Source organism: Balearica regulorum, chromosome 4, assembly GCF_011004875.1.
Source record: "Balearica regulorum gibbericeps isolate bBalReg1 chromosome 4, bBalReg1.pri, whole genome shotgun sequence".
Classification (NCBI taxonomy): domain Eukaryota; kingdom Metazoa; phylum Chordata; class Aves; order Gruiformes; family Gruidae; genus Balearica; species Balearica regulorum.
Genome location: NC_046187.1, coordinates 18,791,862 through 18,804,652, shown reverse-complemented (window position 1 = coordinate 18,804,652; position 12,791 = coordinate 18,791,862). Strand labels below are relative to the sequence as shown.

At 40.3% G+C, this 12,791-nt stretch overlaps 1 protein-coding gene across 5 annotated transcripts in view; it reads left to right on the top strand.

The window, feature by feature from the left end:
* The first annotated feature begins 7,042 nt into the window (after positions 1 to 7,042).
* PTPN13 (protein tyrosine phosphatase non-receptor type 13) overlaps positions 7,043 to 12,791 on the top strand; it is a 125,427-nt gene continuing 119,678 nt past the window's right edge. For 2 of the 5 annotated variants that reach the window (XM_075751331.1, XM_075751328.1), the window contains exon 1: positions 7,315 to 7,561. The gene's annotated coding sequence lies outside the window, so the exon portion shown is untranslated. Of the gene's footprint in view, positions 7,168 to 7,314; positions 7,562 to 12,791 lie in introns of those variants that run through there. The other 3 variants (XM_075751333.1, XM_075751332.1, XM_075751329.1) reach the window with 3 other exon arrangements.

Sequence of the window (12,791 nt, the reverse complement as noted above, 5' to 3'; positions counted from 1 at the left end):
TACCAGTTCTTCTGTAGGAAGAGTGTGGGACTGGAAGTCAAAACTTCGAGTACTTTGCACCAAGTTTCCTACATAACCCTGAATATATCAGGTCATGCCTCAGTTTTTCCTTCTTTGAAATGTGAATAATATTACCTTTTCATATATGTTGTGAGATTTACCGTATCAGTATAGCAACCTGCTTTGAAAGCTTCAAGAGGCAGGAGTTACAGATGTCAAAATATTTATCAGGCATAGAATGACACATGAAAATTTATAATTGGGATTATAAAGCCAGAATTGAAAATTAAGCACTTCGTTAACACTTGACTCAAGTTGTCAAGTGTTCCCTTTATAGGAATTAGACAATGACCTGGCTTTTAGAAGTGAGAAACTTTTCCAAGGGTGTGTTTCTATTGCAAACTGTTTTCCATCTCTGCTTGTTCTAAAAGTAATTTATGGCCAGAGGATACTAAAGAAATTTCTCTTTGGGGCTAATGACTGTTATAAATTCTGTTAAGATTTCCAGTTGTGGAAATATATAGTACAACAGCAACATAAAAAAGACTGTCCAACATACTGTTTCGTCTGCTTCATACTTTAAAGATAATCACCAGTTAACAAAGCAGTAAAACGTTATTAAGGGAAGCAATGTGACACAGTTAAACAGAAGTAGGAAAGAACTGTCCAAAAATCATTATATAATTATATTAATCAATATAATTCTTTTAATCGCCAAAGTAAATATGAAACTTCTGCAGATGTTCACATGCAATTCTCACAGAAGTCAGCTAGAGTGGCTGGCATATGTATTACTGAAGATAAAATTTATCAGAATAGAGCAATGACACTCTGTGTGAGGAGTTCTCTTCTTCAAAAGGAAGTGTCTGTCTGTTTTTTAAGACACTTGATTTAAAATCCATGAGAGCAAAACTAATTGGTAATGAATTACAAAAAAATAACACTACCATGAATTCTTGGTGATAATAAACAATTAAGAAACCAAGGTAAAGTCCTAAAAAAATACCTACACAAATGCCCACACATGTACAGTTATTCCAATAAAATTAAAAATAACTCACTTCAATGGGCATAACTGTGTGAAAAGGTTGTAACCTCTGGGGTGGAACTCAGTCACTTTAGTTTGACAAAATAAGTTTTGTTTGATTAGGAAAACTATAATCAGATATACCAGCATGTAGCTTTTTAGAAGCTCAGTTTTGTACAACTTAAAAAAGTATATTAAAATAATCCTTATTCTTACATAAGAACAGAGAGGCATTTCTTAGGAACAAAGCAGCTTTTTGGTCAAACTTTTATGGCAAATGCAAGTAGAAATGTAAATTATAGTAGTTTATAGAGTAAGTAGGAGAAACAATAATTGTCCCCTATCGAGTCAGATTATGGTCACTGTAACATCAGTGTAAATCTGGAGTAATTCCACAGATTTCAATGTAATTACTCTGGATTTACTTGGGAGGAACTCTTGTAGGGAATGATACCCTTAAAAGATCTACAGACAGATAGAAGAGATTTTGGTTAGTATGGAAATAAATTAAAGGGAGTACAATATTTCTAAGGCATTAGATGTATTTTCTTATTTTTGTTTTCTTTTGACTCTTTGATAGGTCTTTTAGTAGTTTTTACAGGGATTTTACTTCTTTAAATCTCTGATTCTCTTAGTCTGTTTACCTGGAGTCTATCTTCAGTCTTTGTTTGCTGGTTGTTTCAAATAATTTAATGATTATCTCTTCATCCATGAATATTTTAATCTTTACCAAGATATTTCAGCACCTGTAATGTCAGCCTTGCTGCTACCAAAAAATGCAATGACCCAGGTTTTGTCCCTGAAAAGATGGCACTGGGAATATAAAAAGCACAAAGAAAATACTAAACACAATTTCCAGAACCAGAGCAACCACTGTTGCTACAACTAGTGTCCCCAAGTGAATGTTATCAATGACAGAAACTGCGAAAAATTTGCTTAGATGTCAACAAAAAGACACAGTGGAAAAAAAGTTCTAGAAAAAAGTTGGGTTATGTCAACTTGGTTTGTATTTTTTTTTTACTGTTTTTGCTACCTTCTAATGAAAAGTACTGCAATTAATATATTCAGTTCCCCTATCTTCCAGTAAGGTTTAAGATCATGCATCTGAGTATGCACATATTCGCTAGTCAAAAATAGCAGAACTGTGCAATCCTTAAGGATTAGTATAAAAAACTTAGTTTCCACTCATTTCTATCATCTTAGAAAAGTGAGATTTGATTAAGGAGAAAAATTTGTGTGAGTAGCCTTAGGAATTTCAACAGCTCTGGAAGTGTAATAAAATAGTGCACAAGCTGTAAATGCTGGATCTACCTGTTAAGTTGTTCGCCTGCACACATTCACTTACTGAAACTGTCATTGTGTAACTTTCATTGCATGACATTAAAAACAGAAATACAGGATGACCCCCAAATTATAGAATTTACCAGTAGATAAGCAGAATTTCTTGTTGACATGTGAGTCACTGAAGATCACTGCAAAATATAAAGCTGTCGTTTGTACAAGTCAGAGCTTTCTCCATTTAAGGGACCTATGAAGCTCTTACTGCGTTCAGCAAAAGTGGTACTAACACTTGCACACAGGATGATGCTAAGTTGCATTGCAGCAGTAGAGCAATGAATTCGTTGAAGATAAACACAATGCTTTTAGATGTTGGAGAGCTACAGCAAAGGAATATTCAAAATCCAAATTGTCTGCCTAGCCTTTAAAATTCGGTGAGCTGAGATTAATCAATTATGGAATTATAGAAACACTAAAATTTTAAAAAAAAATCTCTCTTCTCCATGCCCCTCCTCCCTCACAACTTGTCTAGACTTTGGTCTGTCCCTCCACACAATCTAGCTACTGTTGATGCGAGAGCCTTTTCTTCAAAACAGGCTGTAGTCTGGGACAGCCTTTGTGTATTTCTCAGCCTCGGTGACCCTTCATCTCATTTCAAATCTCAAATAAAACCAACTTCTTTTCTCCTACGCTCCGTATACATTTTAATGTCTCTCTTCCGCTGCTCTGATTTAACTCTTGACTGTAATACTCCCAAACAAAACCTTCAATAGATAGACTCCAAAGTTAAACGGAGAAAGGACCTGTTTGAACAAGTAGTTTCTGTCTGGGCAAGATTGTTCTCTACTGTATATTTACTATTATTTCAAGCAGTCTGGTTTTAAGAATCTAAAGCTAATTAGCTTCTGTAAATTAGATTTTCTTTAAGATTATCCTCAAGAGTTGTAAGTCTTAGTGTAGGAAATATTTTTCTCTATTTTTTTTTAAATCTCTAATTTTTTTTGTTTTACATGGCACTTATGTAACTATACTCCCAAATATGTTTCAGGCCTTTTTTTCTCCAACTGTATCAATACAGGGCCAACAAACGCACTTTAAACCTCACTGGCATTAGCCTACCAGATGGATTTCATTGCAGATGGGGACCAAAAATACTTACTTCCTCTCACTGGCATTCAGCCTCATCAAATGTTTGTAGACAGTGTTCTCCCTGTCCCTTGATTGTTATTTAGCCAAAGAACATAAAATGGCTAATATTTCTAAAGGGATTTGTGAATCAAGCTGCCAAACTTCAGACACCACTTATTGCGTACTTTTTGAAAATAAGGTCCTTGTTTGGGCACCAAAACTGGGAGACGCCCAAAATTAACTGTCGCTTTTGAAAATCCCAGACAGTCACTGCACTAAGTCTTAATCTTTCTCAGAGATTTAATCTTTGTGCTAGCTATTTCTCTTTGCTGCTTCTTTCTGAGCAACTCATGTAATTTCCTTAGGATCTTTTAGATAATATAAGGACAACACCTAATACCCTAATACAATCTAACTCAAAAAGTAGGTCATTTGTGGGCCAAGAACTTTTGTGTGACTTACTTACCCTAAGATGCAGTTATGTTGGGCTTTTCTCATTTCTTTTATGGTTTTCCTTAGTCACAAAGTGTCAATTGTGAGACTTAGTCTTCCTCTAAACTGACCTTTACATGTACACTGCAGCGTGCCACACAGTTTTTGACTCCTCAGTTACCTATAAGCATGAGATTAAGGGAGGGTTCTAGTTTATGTACAGATTTTGTCCTAATATGCAGTCAAGGTGTGGCCAGACATGCATCCCAAACCAGGAACTTGGAGGTGCTCTTGAATCCCCCAGTTTAGACATAGATTGAGGCACACCTGTTTATTAAGGAAGTTTCAACAAGAACAGTAGATAATGTAATTTTTTTTTCTTTGTAGTTGCACTACACTAAGCAAAAGCTATGAGTAAATGATGCAAGATTTTGATGGCGGAGTAACTGGAGTATATTTATGTGCCACTCTCTGCAGAGGAAAATTTAAAGTTTGTAAGTAAGTCTGGTTAGCATGGAAACTTCCTCTGAACAGCTAAGGAAAAAGTCACACTCAGGAATCTATTAAGTACTGGCATGTTAGTCTTTGCAGTAAAGGTACGTTGTATTCACGATACGGCAGAAGTACCACACTGACAAAAGCTGTTTCATTTTTCCACAGTGGAGGCAGTCCAAGGCATCAGTCTTTGTGCACAATGTCTTATGCCTTTCTTTTAGTCAGTGATGTAAGAAGTTTCTAAAGTTATGACAATGTTTTCTATGTATTTGCATCCATGTAAAATGCACAGTAGTTGAAGATGGAAATTATATTTTTCATTGATCCTATGCTCCAAGAGTCCTTGTTGAAGATGTTTAATTTAAAAAAAAAAATCAAATAGTCTAATGAGATAATTGTTAAGGCATTCACATACATTTACAAGGCTAAGGAAAATGTCCCAAACAGATACTCACAAGTAGAATGAAGAACAAGGAACTAAATCTGCTTTAGAGGAAAGTAAATTACAATCAAATTTGCAGTCTTTTAAGACAGATGACTTTTTGGGGAGGAGACTTCTATATTCAGAGGCATATTCTAGTACAAGAAGAAAATATTGTCATCTTATGTAGGTTGGAATTTAACATATCTGTAAGTCCCATTTTACTCATTCTGTTTACTTGAATTAATAACGTATCTTTGCAAAAAACCATATTCCTACAAAGGGTTCTTTCTATGCCTCATCTTCAAATACAGTTGTGCTGGTTTTGGCTAGGATAGAGTTAATTTTTTTCATAGTAGCTAGTATGGGGCTGTGTTTTGGATTTATGCTGAAAACAGTGTTGATAACACAGGGATGTTTTCATTATTGGCAGCAGTGCTTACACAGAGTCAAGGCCTTTTCTGCACACCACCCCACCAGCGGGATGGCTGGGGGTGCACAAGGAGTTGGGAGGGGACACAGCCAGGACAGGTGACCCAAACTGACCAAAGGGATATTCCATACCATATGACATCATGCTCAGCATATAACATTGGGGGAAGAAGAAGGAAGAGGGGGACATTTGGAGTGATGGTGTTTGTCTTCCCAAGTAACCATTATGCATGGTGGAGCCCTGCTTTCCTGGAGATGGCTGAACATCTGCCTGCCAATGGAAAAAGTGAGAATTCCTTATTTGCTTTGCTTGCATGCGCAGCTTTTGCTTTACCTATTAAACTCTCTTTATCTTAACCCACAAGTTTTCTCACTTTCACTCTTCTGATTCTCTCCCCCATCCCACCGAGGGGGGGGAATAAGCGAGTGGCTGTGATGCTTAGTTGCCAGCTGGGGTTAAACCACAACAGTAAAAAAGACAGAACATATAAGTAATGTACAATAGCAACTATAAATTGATCTGAAGCATGGAAGCAGAGTTTTAGGATAAAATCTACTACAGATCATCAATATCCATAAAAAAATTTCTTATTTCAGTAAGACACCAACCTGTAGCAAGAGGATGTGGGCCTTTGCCATGGATTGTACAAAAGTACAGAGTCAAAAATGAGCTTTTGTTGGAAATGTGGATACCAATATATTCAGTTGACCTTAAAATGTAAGTAGATAGTTATCAACTTAAGGAATTTGTATTACAAGAAAATAATATTTAAATTACATAACTAACAACATCTCAGATTACTGTAGCCTCTTAAAATGTTAATTAGTTCTACTACTCATCTTTATTTTTGTTATGACTTACACAAAGTCACTGACACTATTACTTATGGCAGACTCACTTTCATGTTGAGTCCTTAATACTCTAGTTAGTACAAAGGAATTGGTATTTAGTTATGAAACAGTTACAACCAAACATTTTTTATTTATTCTAAAGCAACTGTTTCCACAAAAATGTTGTTTGATTGTTGTTTTTTTAAAATAGAAATGATTCTTCCAGACTATCATTCTGAAAAAGTTCATTTTCACGTAGCCTAAATTTGGGGCCACATCTGTGGTGACACTATTCTTTGCAACTAAAAGTACTTTTCGCACCCTGTGACTGTTTCCTTTCACAGTCTGTCTCACAAAGGAGAGAGCTCGTGCAGAAACCCCAGAGGAACCCACTGGAAAAGCTCCAACCCCATGGCACAAGTGGTCAGTGGATGTCACATTCAAAATGGAAAAAGAAGCCTTGGTTTTTTTCAAAAAACTTTTAACCTAGCCAAGTAGACCTTTTCCTCACCACAATTTGTCTGACTGGCTAAAAGCAATTGGCCATATTTGAAAACTTTGCTATTAAGGTTTGCAACTTTTTTTTTTTTTTTTTGCCCCCTGAACAATGTAGCAACAGTTTGGCTAGTGATGGGAAATGAAACGTCTGTTCATAGGTGGCTTCCCCTCCTGGCTTCACCATCCTTGCAGGTACCCTCGGGGACGGGTGACTGTACGAAAGAACACGGGACTCGCGTAATAGAGAACCAAGACTGACAGTTTAAGCGCCAAGGACTGGGAGCAGCCAGAAGTAAGATCATCCCCGAAAAAACCCACCTTTGTGGCCAAGAACGGGTTGTCGTTATCAGCGCAGCAGTTTAATCCCAAGAGAGTAAATTCTCAAGCTACCTTGCCGCCCCGGCCGGACGCTGAGGGCGGGAAGGGGCCGGGGCTGGGGCCGGGCGGGGTGCAGAGGGAGAGGGCGGGGCTGGGCCTGTGTCAGCAGCTTCCCCGCCGCCTCGGGGGCGCGAGGGAGCGGCTGTCGGGGGCGGAGGGCGGCTGCGCGGCCGCCTCCCCGCGCTGCTGGCGGCGCGGAACGGAGCGGGCAGCGGGAGGGCCGGGCCGGCGTGGCCGGGCGGCCGCGGTGGGTACCCGCGCCCGCTAGCCGGGTCTGAGGGGCAGCTGCTGGCGGCAGGCCGGCCGTGCACAGGGGGAGGGAGGAGGGAAGGAAGGAGGGAGTCGCGGGGCGGGGAGAGCTGCCGCTCCCGCCCTCTCCACGCTTGCGGGAGAGGGGCGCCGGGGCCGGCGACCAGCGCGGGAGGAGATGCTGCTCTGCTCTGACTCCCTCCCCGCGCTCTCTTCCAGGCGCCGACCACAACCTTAGGCGAGCGCTACTGCGGGGGAGGGCGAGGCTCCGGGCTCCTCGGCTCCATCACCGCCCTGCATGCGCGAGCGGAGTTTCTAGACCGGCCGGTAGGTCCGCGGCTCCCCGGGCCGCTCGTCTCTGCGCCGGGGAGCGCTTTGCGGCCACTTTGGAGGTGCGTGGCCCTTGGGGGGCTGGGGAGAGAGTCTCGCGGCGTCATCCCGCGAGGGGGGTCTTGCGGACGGGCGACCGTTGGTGGCCGTTTAATCGCGTGGCCCTTATGTCGCGGGGCGGCTTCGCTCTGGGCGGGGTGGCGGGGGTGCCGGCGGCGTCAGGTGAGCGGCAGCTCCCGCGGCGAGGGAGCAGGCTGTAGAGAGGAAGCAGAGTGGCGGTTTTGGGTCCCGCGGACGGTGTGCGGGCAGGGTTAAGTATCGGCCCCGCTCCTGTACGGTGCTAGCGCAGGATGGCAGCCCTGGCCGCGTAGCGCTGTGGAGTGTGGGAGGAGGGAAAGAAAGGCCGCACAAAGCGGGTGGTAGTTCTCACCCCTGGACTTCCTGCCTGGGTCGCTTTTGGGGTTGAACTGTGCTTTCAGTAACAGCACTACACGCGTGGGGGTTTGCGCCTGCCGGCTGCGACGGACTCATTTTTGCTTACGCAAACCAAACAAAGCAATCCCCCGAACCTCTTAACAGAGGGGAGACTTTTTGCCTCATTAACGTTTTTGGAGGAACAGAAATGAAGTATAAATCTGTTGGCCGGTGATGAGAAATAGCGTAGGTTTCATTGGCTTTTTATCTCCTAGCAATCGACACCTCCGCAGACCGCAGGATAATCTCTCTCATATTCTAGATTGTGTCATTCTCTTTAAATTGCATGTTTAAAACAACAAAGGCAGTGACTTCATAGGGAACTGCCAGGAGCTGCTCTGTACCCCTCCTGTTTATTGGTGAAACATTTGGGAACCGGTTTGGTTTTGTAGGTGGGATCAGAAGTAAATGTAGGACATGAAAACTGTAAGGTTGGTTGCAGGTAATCTCTGTCTAGCCATCTTATTAAGGTGTGAGTTTTGGAGAAGGGAGTATGAAAGTCTTTGCATGTGGAACTAGTTGGGGCAGTAACCATGATCAGTTCATGAAGCCTTTTCAGTGGAAAGAGAACATGTTTTATGAAACTGTATGATAAAACTTGGTTAGAATACACTTTGTCCTGGGGGCTGAACCTCATGTGAGAAAGCTGTCATTGTTCCTAGGTGTCTTGACTTCCAGGTCATTCGTTTGGGCTCAGGCTAGTGAAGTGATGATATGTAATACCTAAAGGAATGACTCGAGAGCAGGACTGCTTTCTGTGCTCAAATTATGCATCAAGCCTCTGACTGATACTTAGCCTGTGCAAGTCTGTCTTTGAATGACCAGAAATACATTATAAAGACATTTCTGCAAGAGTTAGAATCAACCAGAATACAGATACAAATAGGAAAACAACTTCAATAGTTTGGTTCTTGTGCAAGAAATACTGATGAGGAAAGAGTCTTAGGTTCTTTTGGTAGTGCAGTTACAACAGAATTTGCTACCACTCCTAGTGCTAGCAGACATACCTATCTGTTCAGCTTTCACATTGGGCATATGTATTTCATTTCATCTTTTTTATCTGCCAACAAACACATCTTTCCATAAACAGTTTTAAAATGTAAGCAGTAATTTAAGGAAAGAAAATAATGACAGCAAGAGACACAAAAACCTACGGTCTAACTTTAAAGATATTTTGTTAGGTTTTTTTGACCTAACAATCCTATCTGACTAGAAAAGTACATAACATATATTCTTTCCATGATGGGACTTTCTTTTTTCTTTACTGTTTCATGATAAAAAATTTGAACCTTCTGTAGATGAGGGGTTTTGTATTGATTTTTTTTTTTTCTATTCAGAGCGTGATTTTTTTTTTTGAGTTAAAGATGCAGTAAAAATAAATACTTCTGAATATACTAGATATAAAAGGAGACAGGCTGTATCACAGACTGTTGTTATAATGGCTTAATTAAAAAAAAAATCTTTTCATTCTGAGACTGTTGTTGAGTGGAGCTGGAGGCTGTGAGAGCCAGAGACTCAAGGACACTTGAGTGGATGGAAGAACATGCATGAAACAAGGAAGTATTTGTGGGAGAAGGATGGGGTGGATGTTAAGGGATAAGTGAGTGCATAGCATGTACTTTCCCCAGGATAACGGAGTGTATGGAGAGAATGGGATCCAGTAGTCTATTCACAGCTTCACAGGCCGTTGCAAGTAAAAAATGGGCTGTGACATGGATGAGTGGTAAATAACCATTGTAACTGGTCGTCTTGAGCCTGTGATAGCTTGTGTATAACATTATCATTTTGGATGCCTTGAAGAGAAGTAGTGAAGAAGCCTAGGAAAGGGAGGAGATTGCGTTCCTGCAGGTGGGATGTTACCAAGGCAGAAATGTTGTGTTTGCCTGTTCCAGTGGGAAGGAAGGTATTGTGTTTCTTTGCTTTTTTTTTTTTCTTTACGATGGGATTTTTTCAGCCATGTGGCTCTTATAAATATACAGTAAGTATCACAGCAAGGGACTGCAAGTTAAAATGCAGTTTTTTATCTGCTTACTCTTTAAATTGCACAGCAAAGCAAATATTTCCGCTTTTACATGTGGAACAGAAATTATTTGCCACATAGTTATTTTCCTCCCAACCAAATGCAGGTATGAACAACAATAATTAGCAGTTGTATAGTACAATAAATCTTCAAAGTGCCTTCAAATCTTAATCAGCAAACCTTAATAGCATGCTATTCCTGCAAGAGAGGTAAGTAACTAGACAGAAAAAGTGAGACTGGGCAGACTCTTAAATGGAGTTTATTGTTGAAGTGCCAGTCAGTTGGACAAAGCTGCTCTTTATCACTGAAGTCTCTGAATACTGCTGTACATTAAATGGCTTCAAATATTTATATGGTGAAATACATGACAATATGGCCCAGAGGGCCTTGTTAATATAGACATCCTCTTGTTCCAAGTCCTTTGCACTTAAGGAGACCTTACACTCAAGAGGCTCTCGAGTGGTTGTTCCAGAGCACCTGTTAAGACTTATTAACTTGAACAAGAGGAAGGTCAGCTCTGTAAGGGCAATGATTTTCTTTTGAAGAGCTTTCCAGTTTACTCATGCGAAAGCCTAGAACCTTTAGTCCACTGATGATACTGGTAAAACTCAAAGTGATTCTGCCAGAAGTCTGTTAAACCTAAGGACAACTAAGTATTGGTTTGGCTCCCTCATTTTGGACATTTGAGAGTGAGTATTGGTTAGCAGCCTGATTCTCTGTCAGTCACCCTTCTTTTTCTCTGCTTACAGAAAAATTGGCTGGAATTTTATGGTTTTAAAAGGAGCTAGTCAGAGAGACTAAAAAGCAAGTCTTGGGGTAGTGTGTCATGGTGCAGGAGATATTTGTAAGCCATTGCCCTAAGCTGTTGCTTACCATGGGACAAGCATGGATGGAAAGCTATGAATACAGAGTAAGTTAATGTTGTATGTCGCCAGTTAACTATTATTGAAATCTCTGCATCTGTAAAGAAGGGTGGAACTTCTAAAAGAAGTGTTTCCCAGCCCCACCTCCTCCTGAAGTGTAGAGAAGGAAGCTGGCGTTTACAGATGGGAAGGGCAGAAGAAGACTCTTTGGTGCCGTTTATATTTTGTCCGGGCTTCTCTTTCTCCTATGCCAGTTAAATACCTGGTGAGCAACAAGGCATATTCTTTGTGCATCATTATCTATTAAAATGCTTTCATAAAAGGCAATGAATTGAGTAGGCTGCCTTGGGACAATGATATGCCTTGTGAATTTGAAATCCAATTGCCAGGATAGAGATCTGCTCCAGTTAGCTTATGAAACTCGTAGGAAGAATAACAGAGGTGAGAAGGCTTTGTTCTGTTTCATCTGTTGCTCTTTATCTTTTATGTGTAAATTTAATATGACACAGAAATGCCTGCAAGTAATATGTCAAGAATTAAAGGAGATGTAGTATTAAAACTTCTGATTTTTGATTGCTGGTATTTATAGGGAATACTGTAGTTTTGCAGGGCATTGAGTGTTGTTAAGGATTTGTAGATGATAAGGTAACGTCAGATCTAGGACTAGGTGTTGTGTCAGCTCATTGTTCCTGCTTCGAACAGTCTGTCAAATTAGATGAGATGGGGCACTTGGAAAAGAGAGGGAAGCTTTATCTCCAATTTTGTAGCTAGAAATAAAGCATTGGGAGAAGAACTGACTGACCTAAGAATGATGAAAAATTAAGTGCACAAGTTTGGAATTGAACACAAACCTCTTCATGAGCTAATCTGATGCTGTTGAAAAACACTGCTTTTTTCAGTAGACTCTGAGATCAGTAGACTTTCCATTTCTGCATGCTTCTACTTTGTCAGAGGAGGGACATGGTTTTCTGGGATGTTCTCCCAAATCTGGATAAAGAACTTTTATTTCTTGAAAATTGTCTTAGTAAAGAACATTTGTCTGTGTCTGTAGCAGAGATATGGGAGGGAACATCCTATAGAGTTTGCTGAAATTTTTGAAAGTGAATCTGAAAATGGTTTTCGTATGGTGTTAACATCTTCTCTGAGTATTTATATGTAGTGTAGGTACTTGGTTTCAGGCATATGTACAGAGAGATACCTTAGCAGTGGCATATCCGAAGTCTGTTTTATTTAGGAAGAAAAAAATCTTGAGCTGAAAAGCTACTTGGGTGACTTTTCTTGAATAATGCCATTGCAGGTGATTTATATTTGTGCTGTAAGCTTGAAATTGATGCTGAGTTTAATAGGAAGACTCCTGTTTAACTCTTTCTCAAGTAAGAGAACTTAAACAGAGGGTCTTTCCCATCAGACCTTTCCCTGAAGTCCAATTTTGTTTGTTGAGGGGAGAAAGCTGTTAAAACATACAAATACCTCATGTTTTGAAGGTAGAATGTGCTTTTCATCATAATCCGTCATACTGGATAAATCAGTGGAAATACCAGGTTCTCCTGTGTTTCATACTCAGTATCACAACACCTGTAAAAGCTGTTTTAGTTACATCTATATATGTATGTAGGTGCAGCTGATGTTCTCCAGCAGCTAGATGACAGTAATCTTCCTAGCAGGTTCCAGGATGTTCTTGTTTAGTGGCATCTTACCACCACTGCTGTGCGCTGTATAAAACTAAGGATACTAGTTCAGTGCTATAGCATTGTTATGCAAATGTATTAGAAATTGTTGCATTCTCTGTTGACTTCAATGCTATTTCAGAATTGACATTGAAAGGCATAAAGAGTTGTTAATGTAAATAACATTTACAGTAAAGTTATGTGCTTGGAAATGTAAGCCTCTCTGAGTCTCATGTTCATTCTGTAGTCTGTCTTTATTCATGTAATA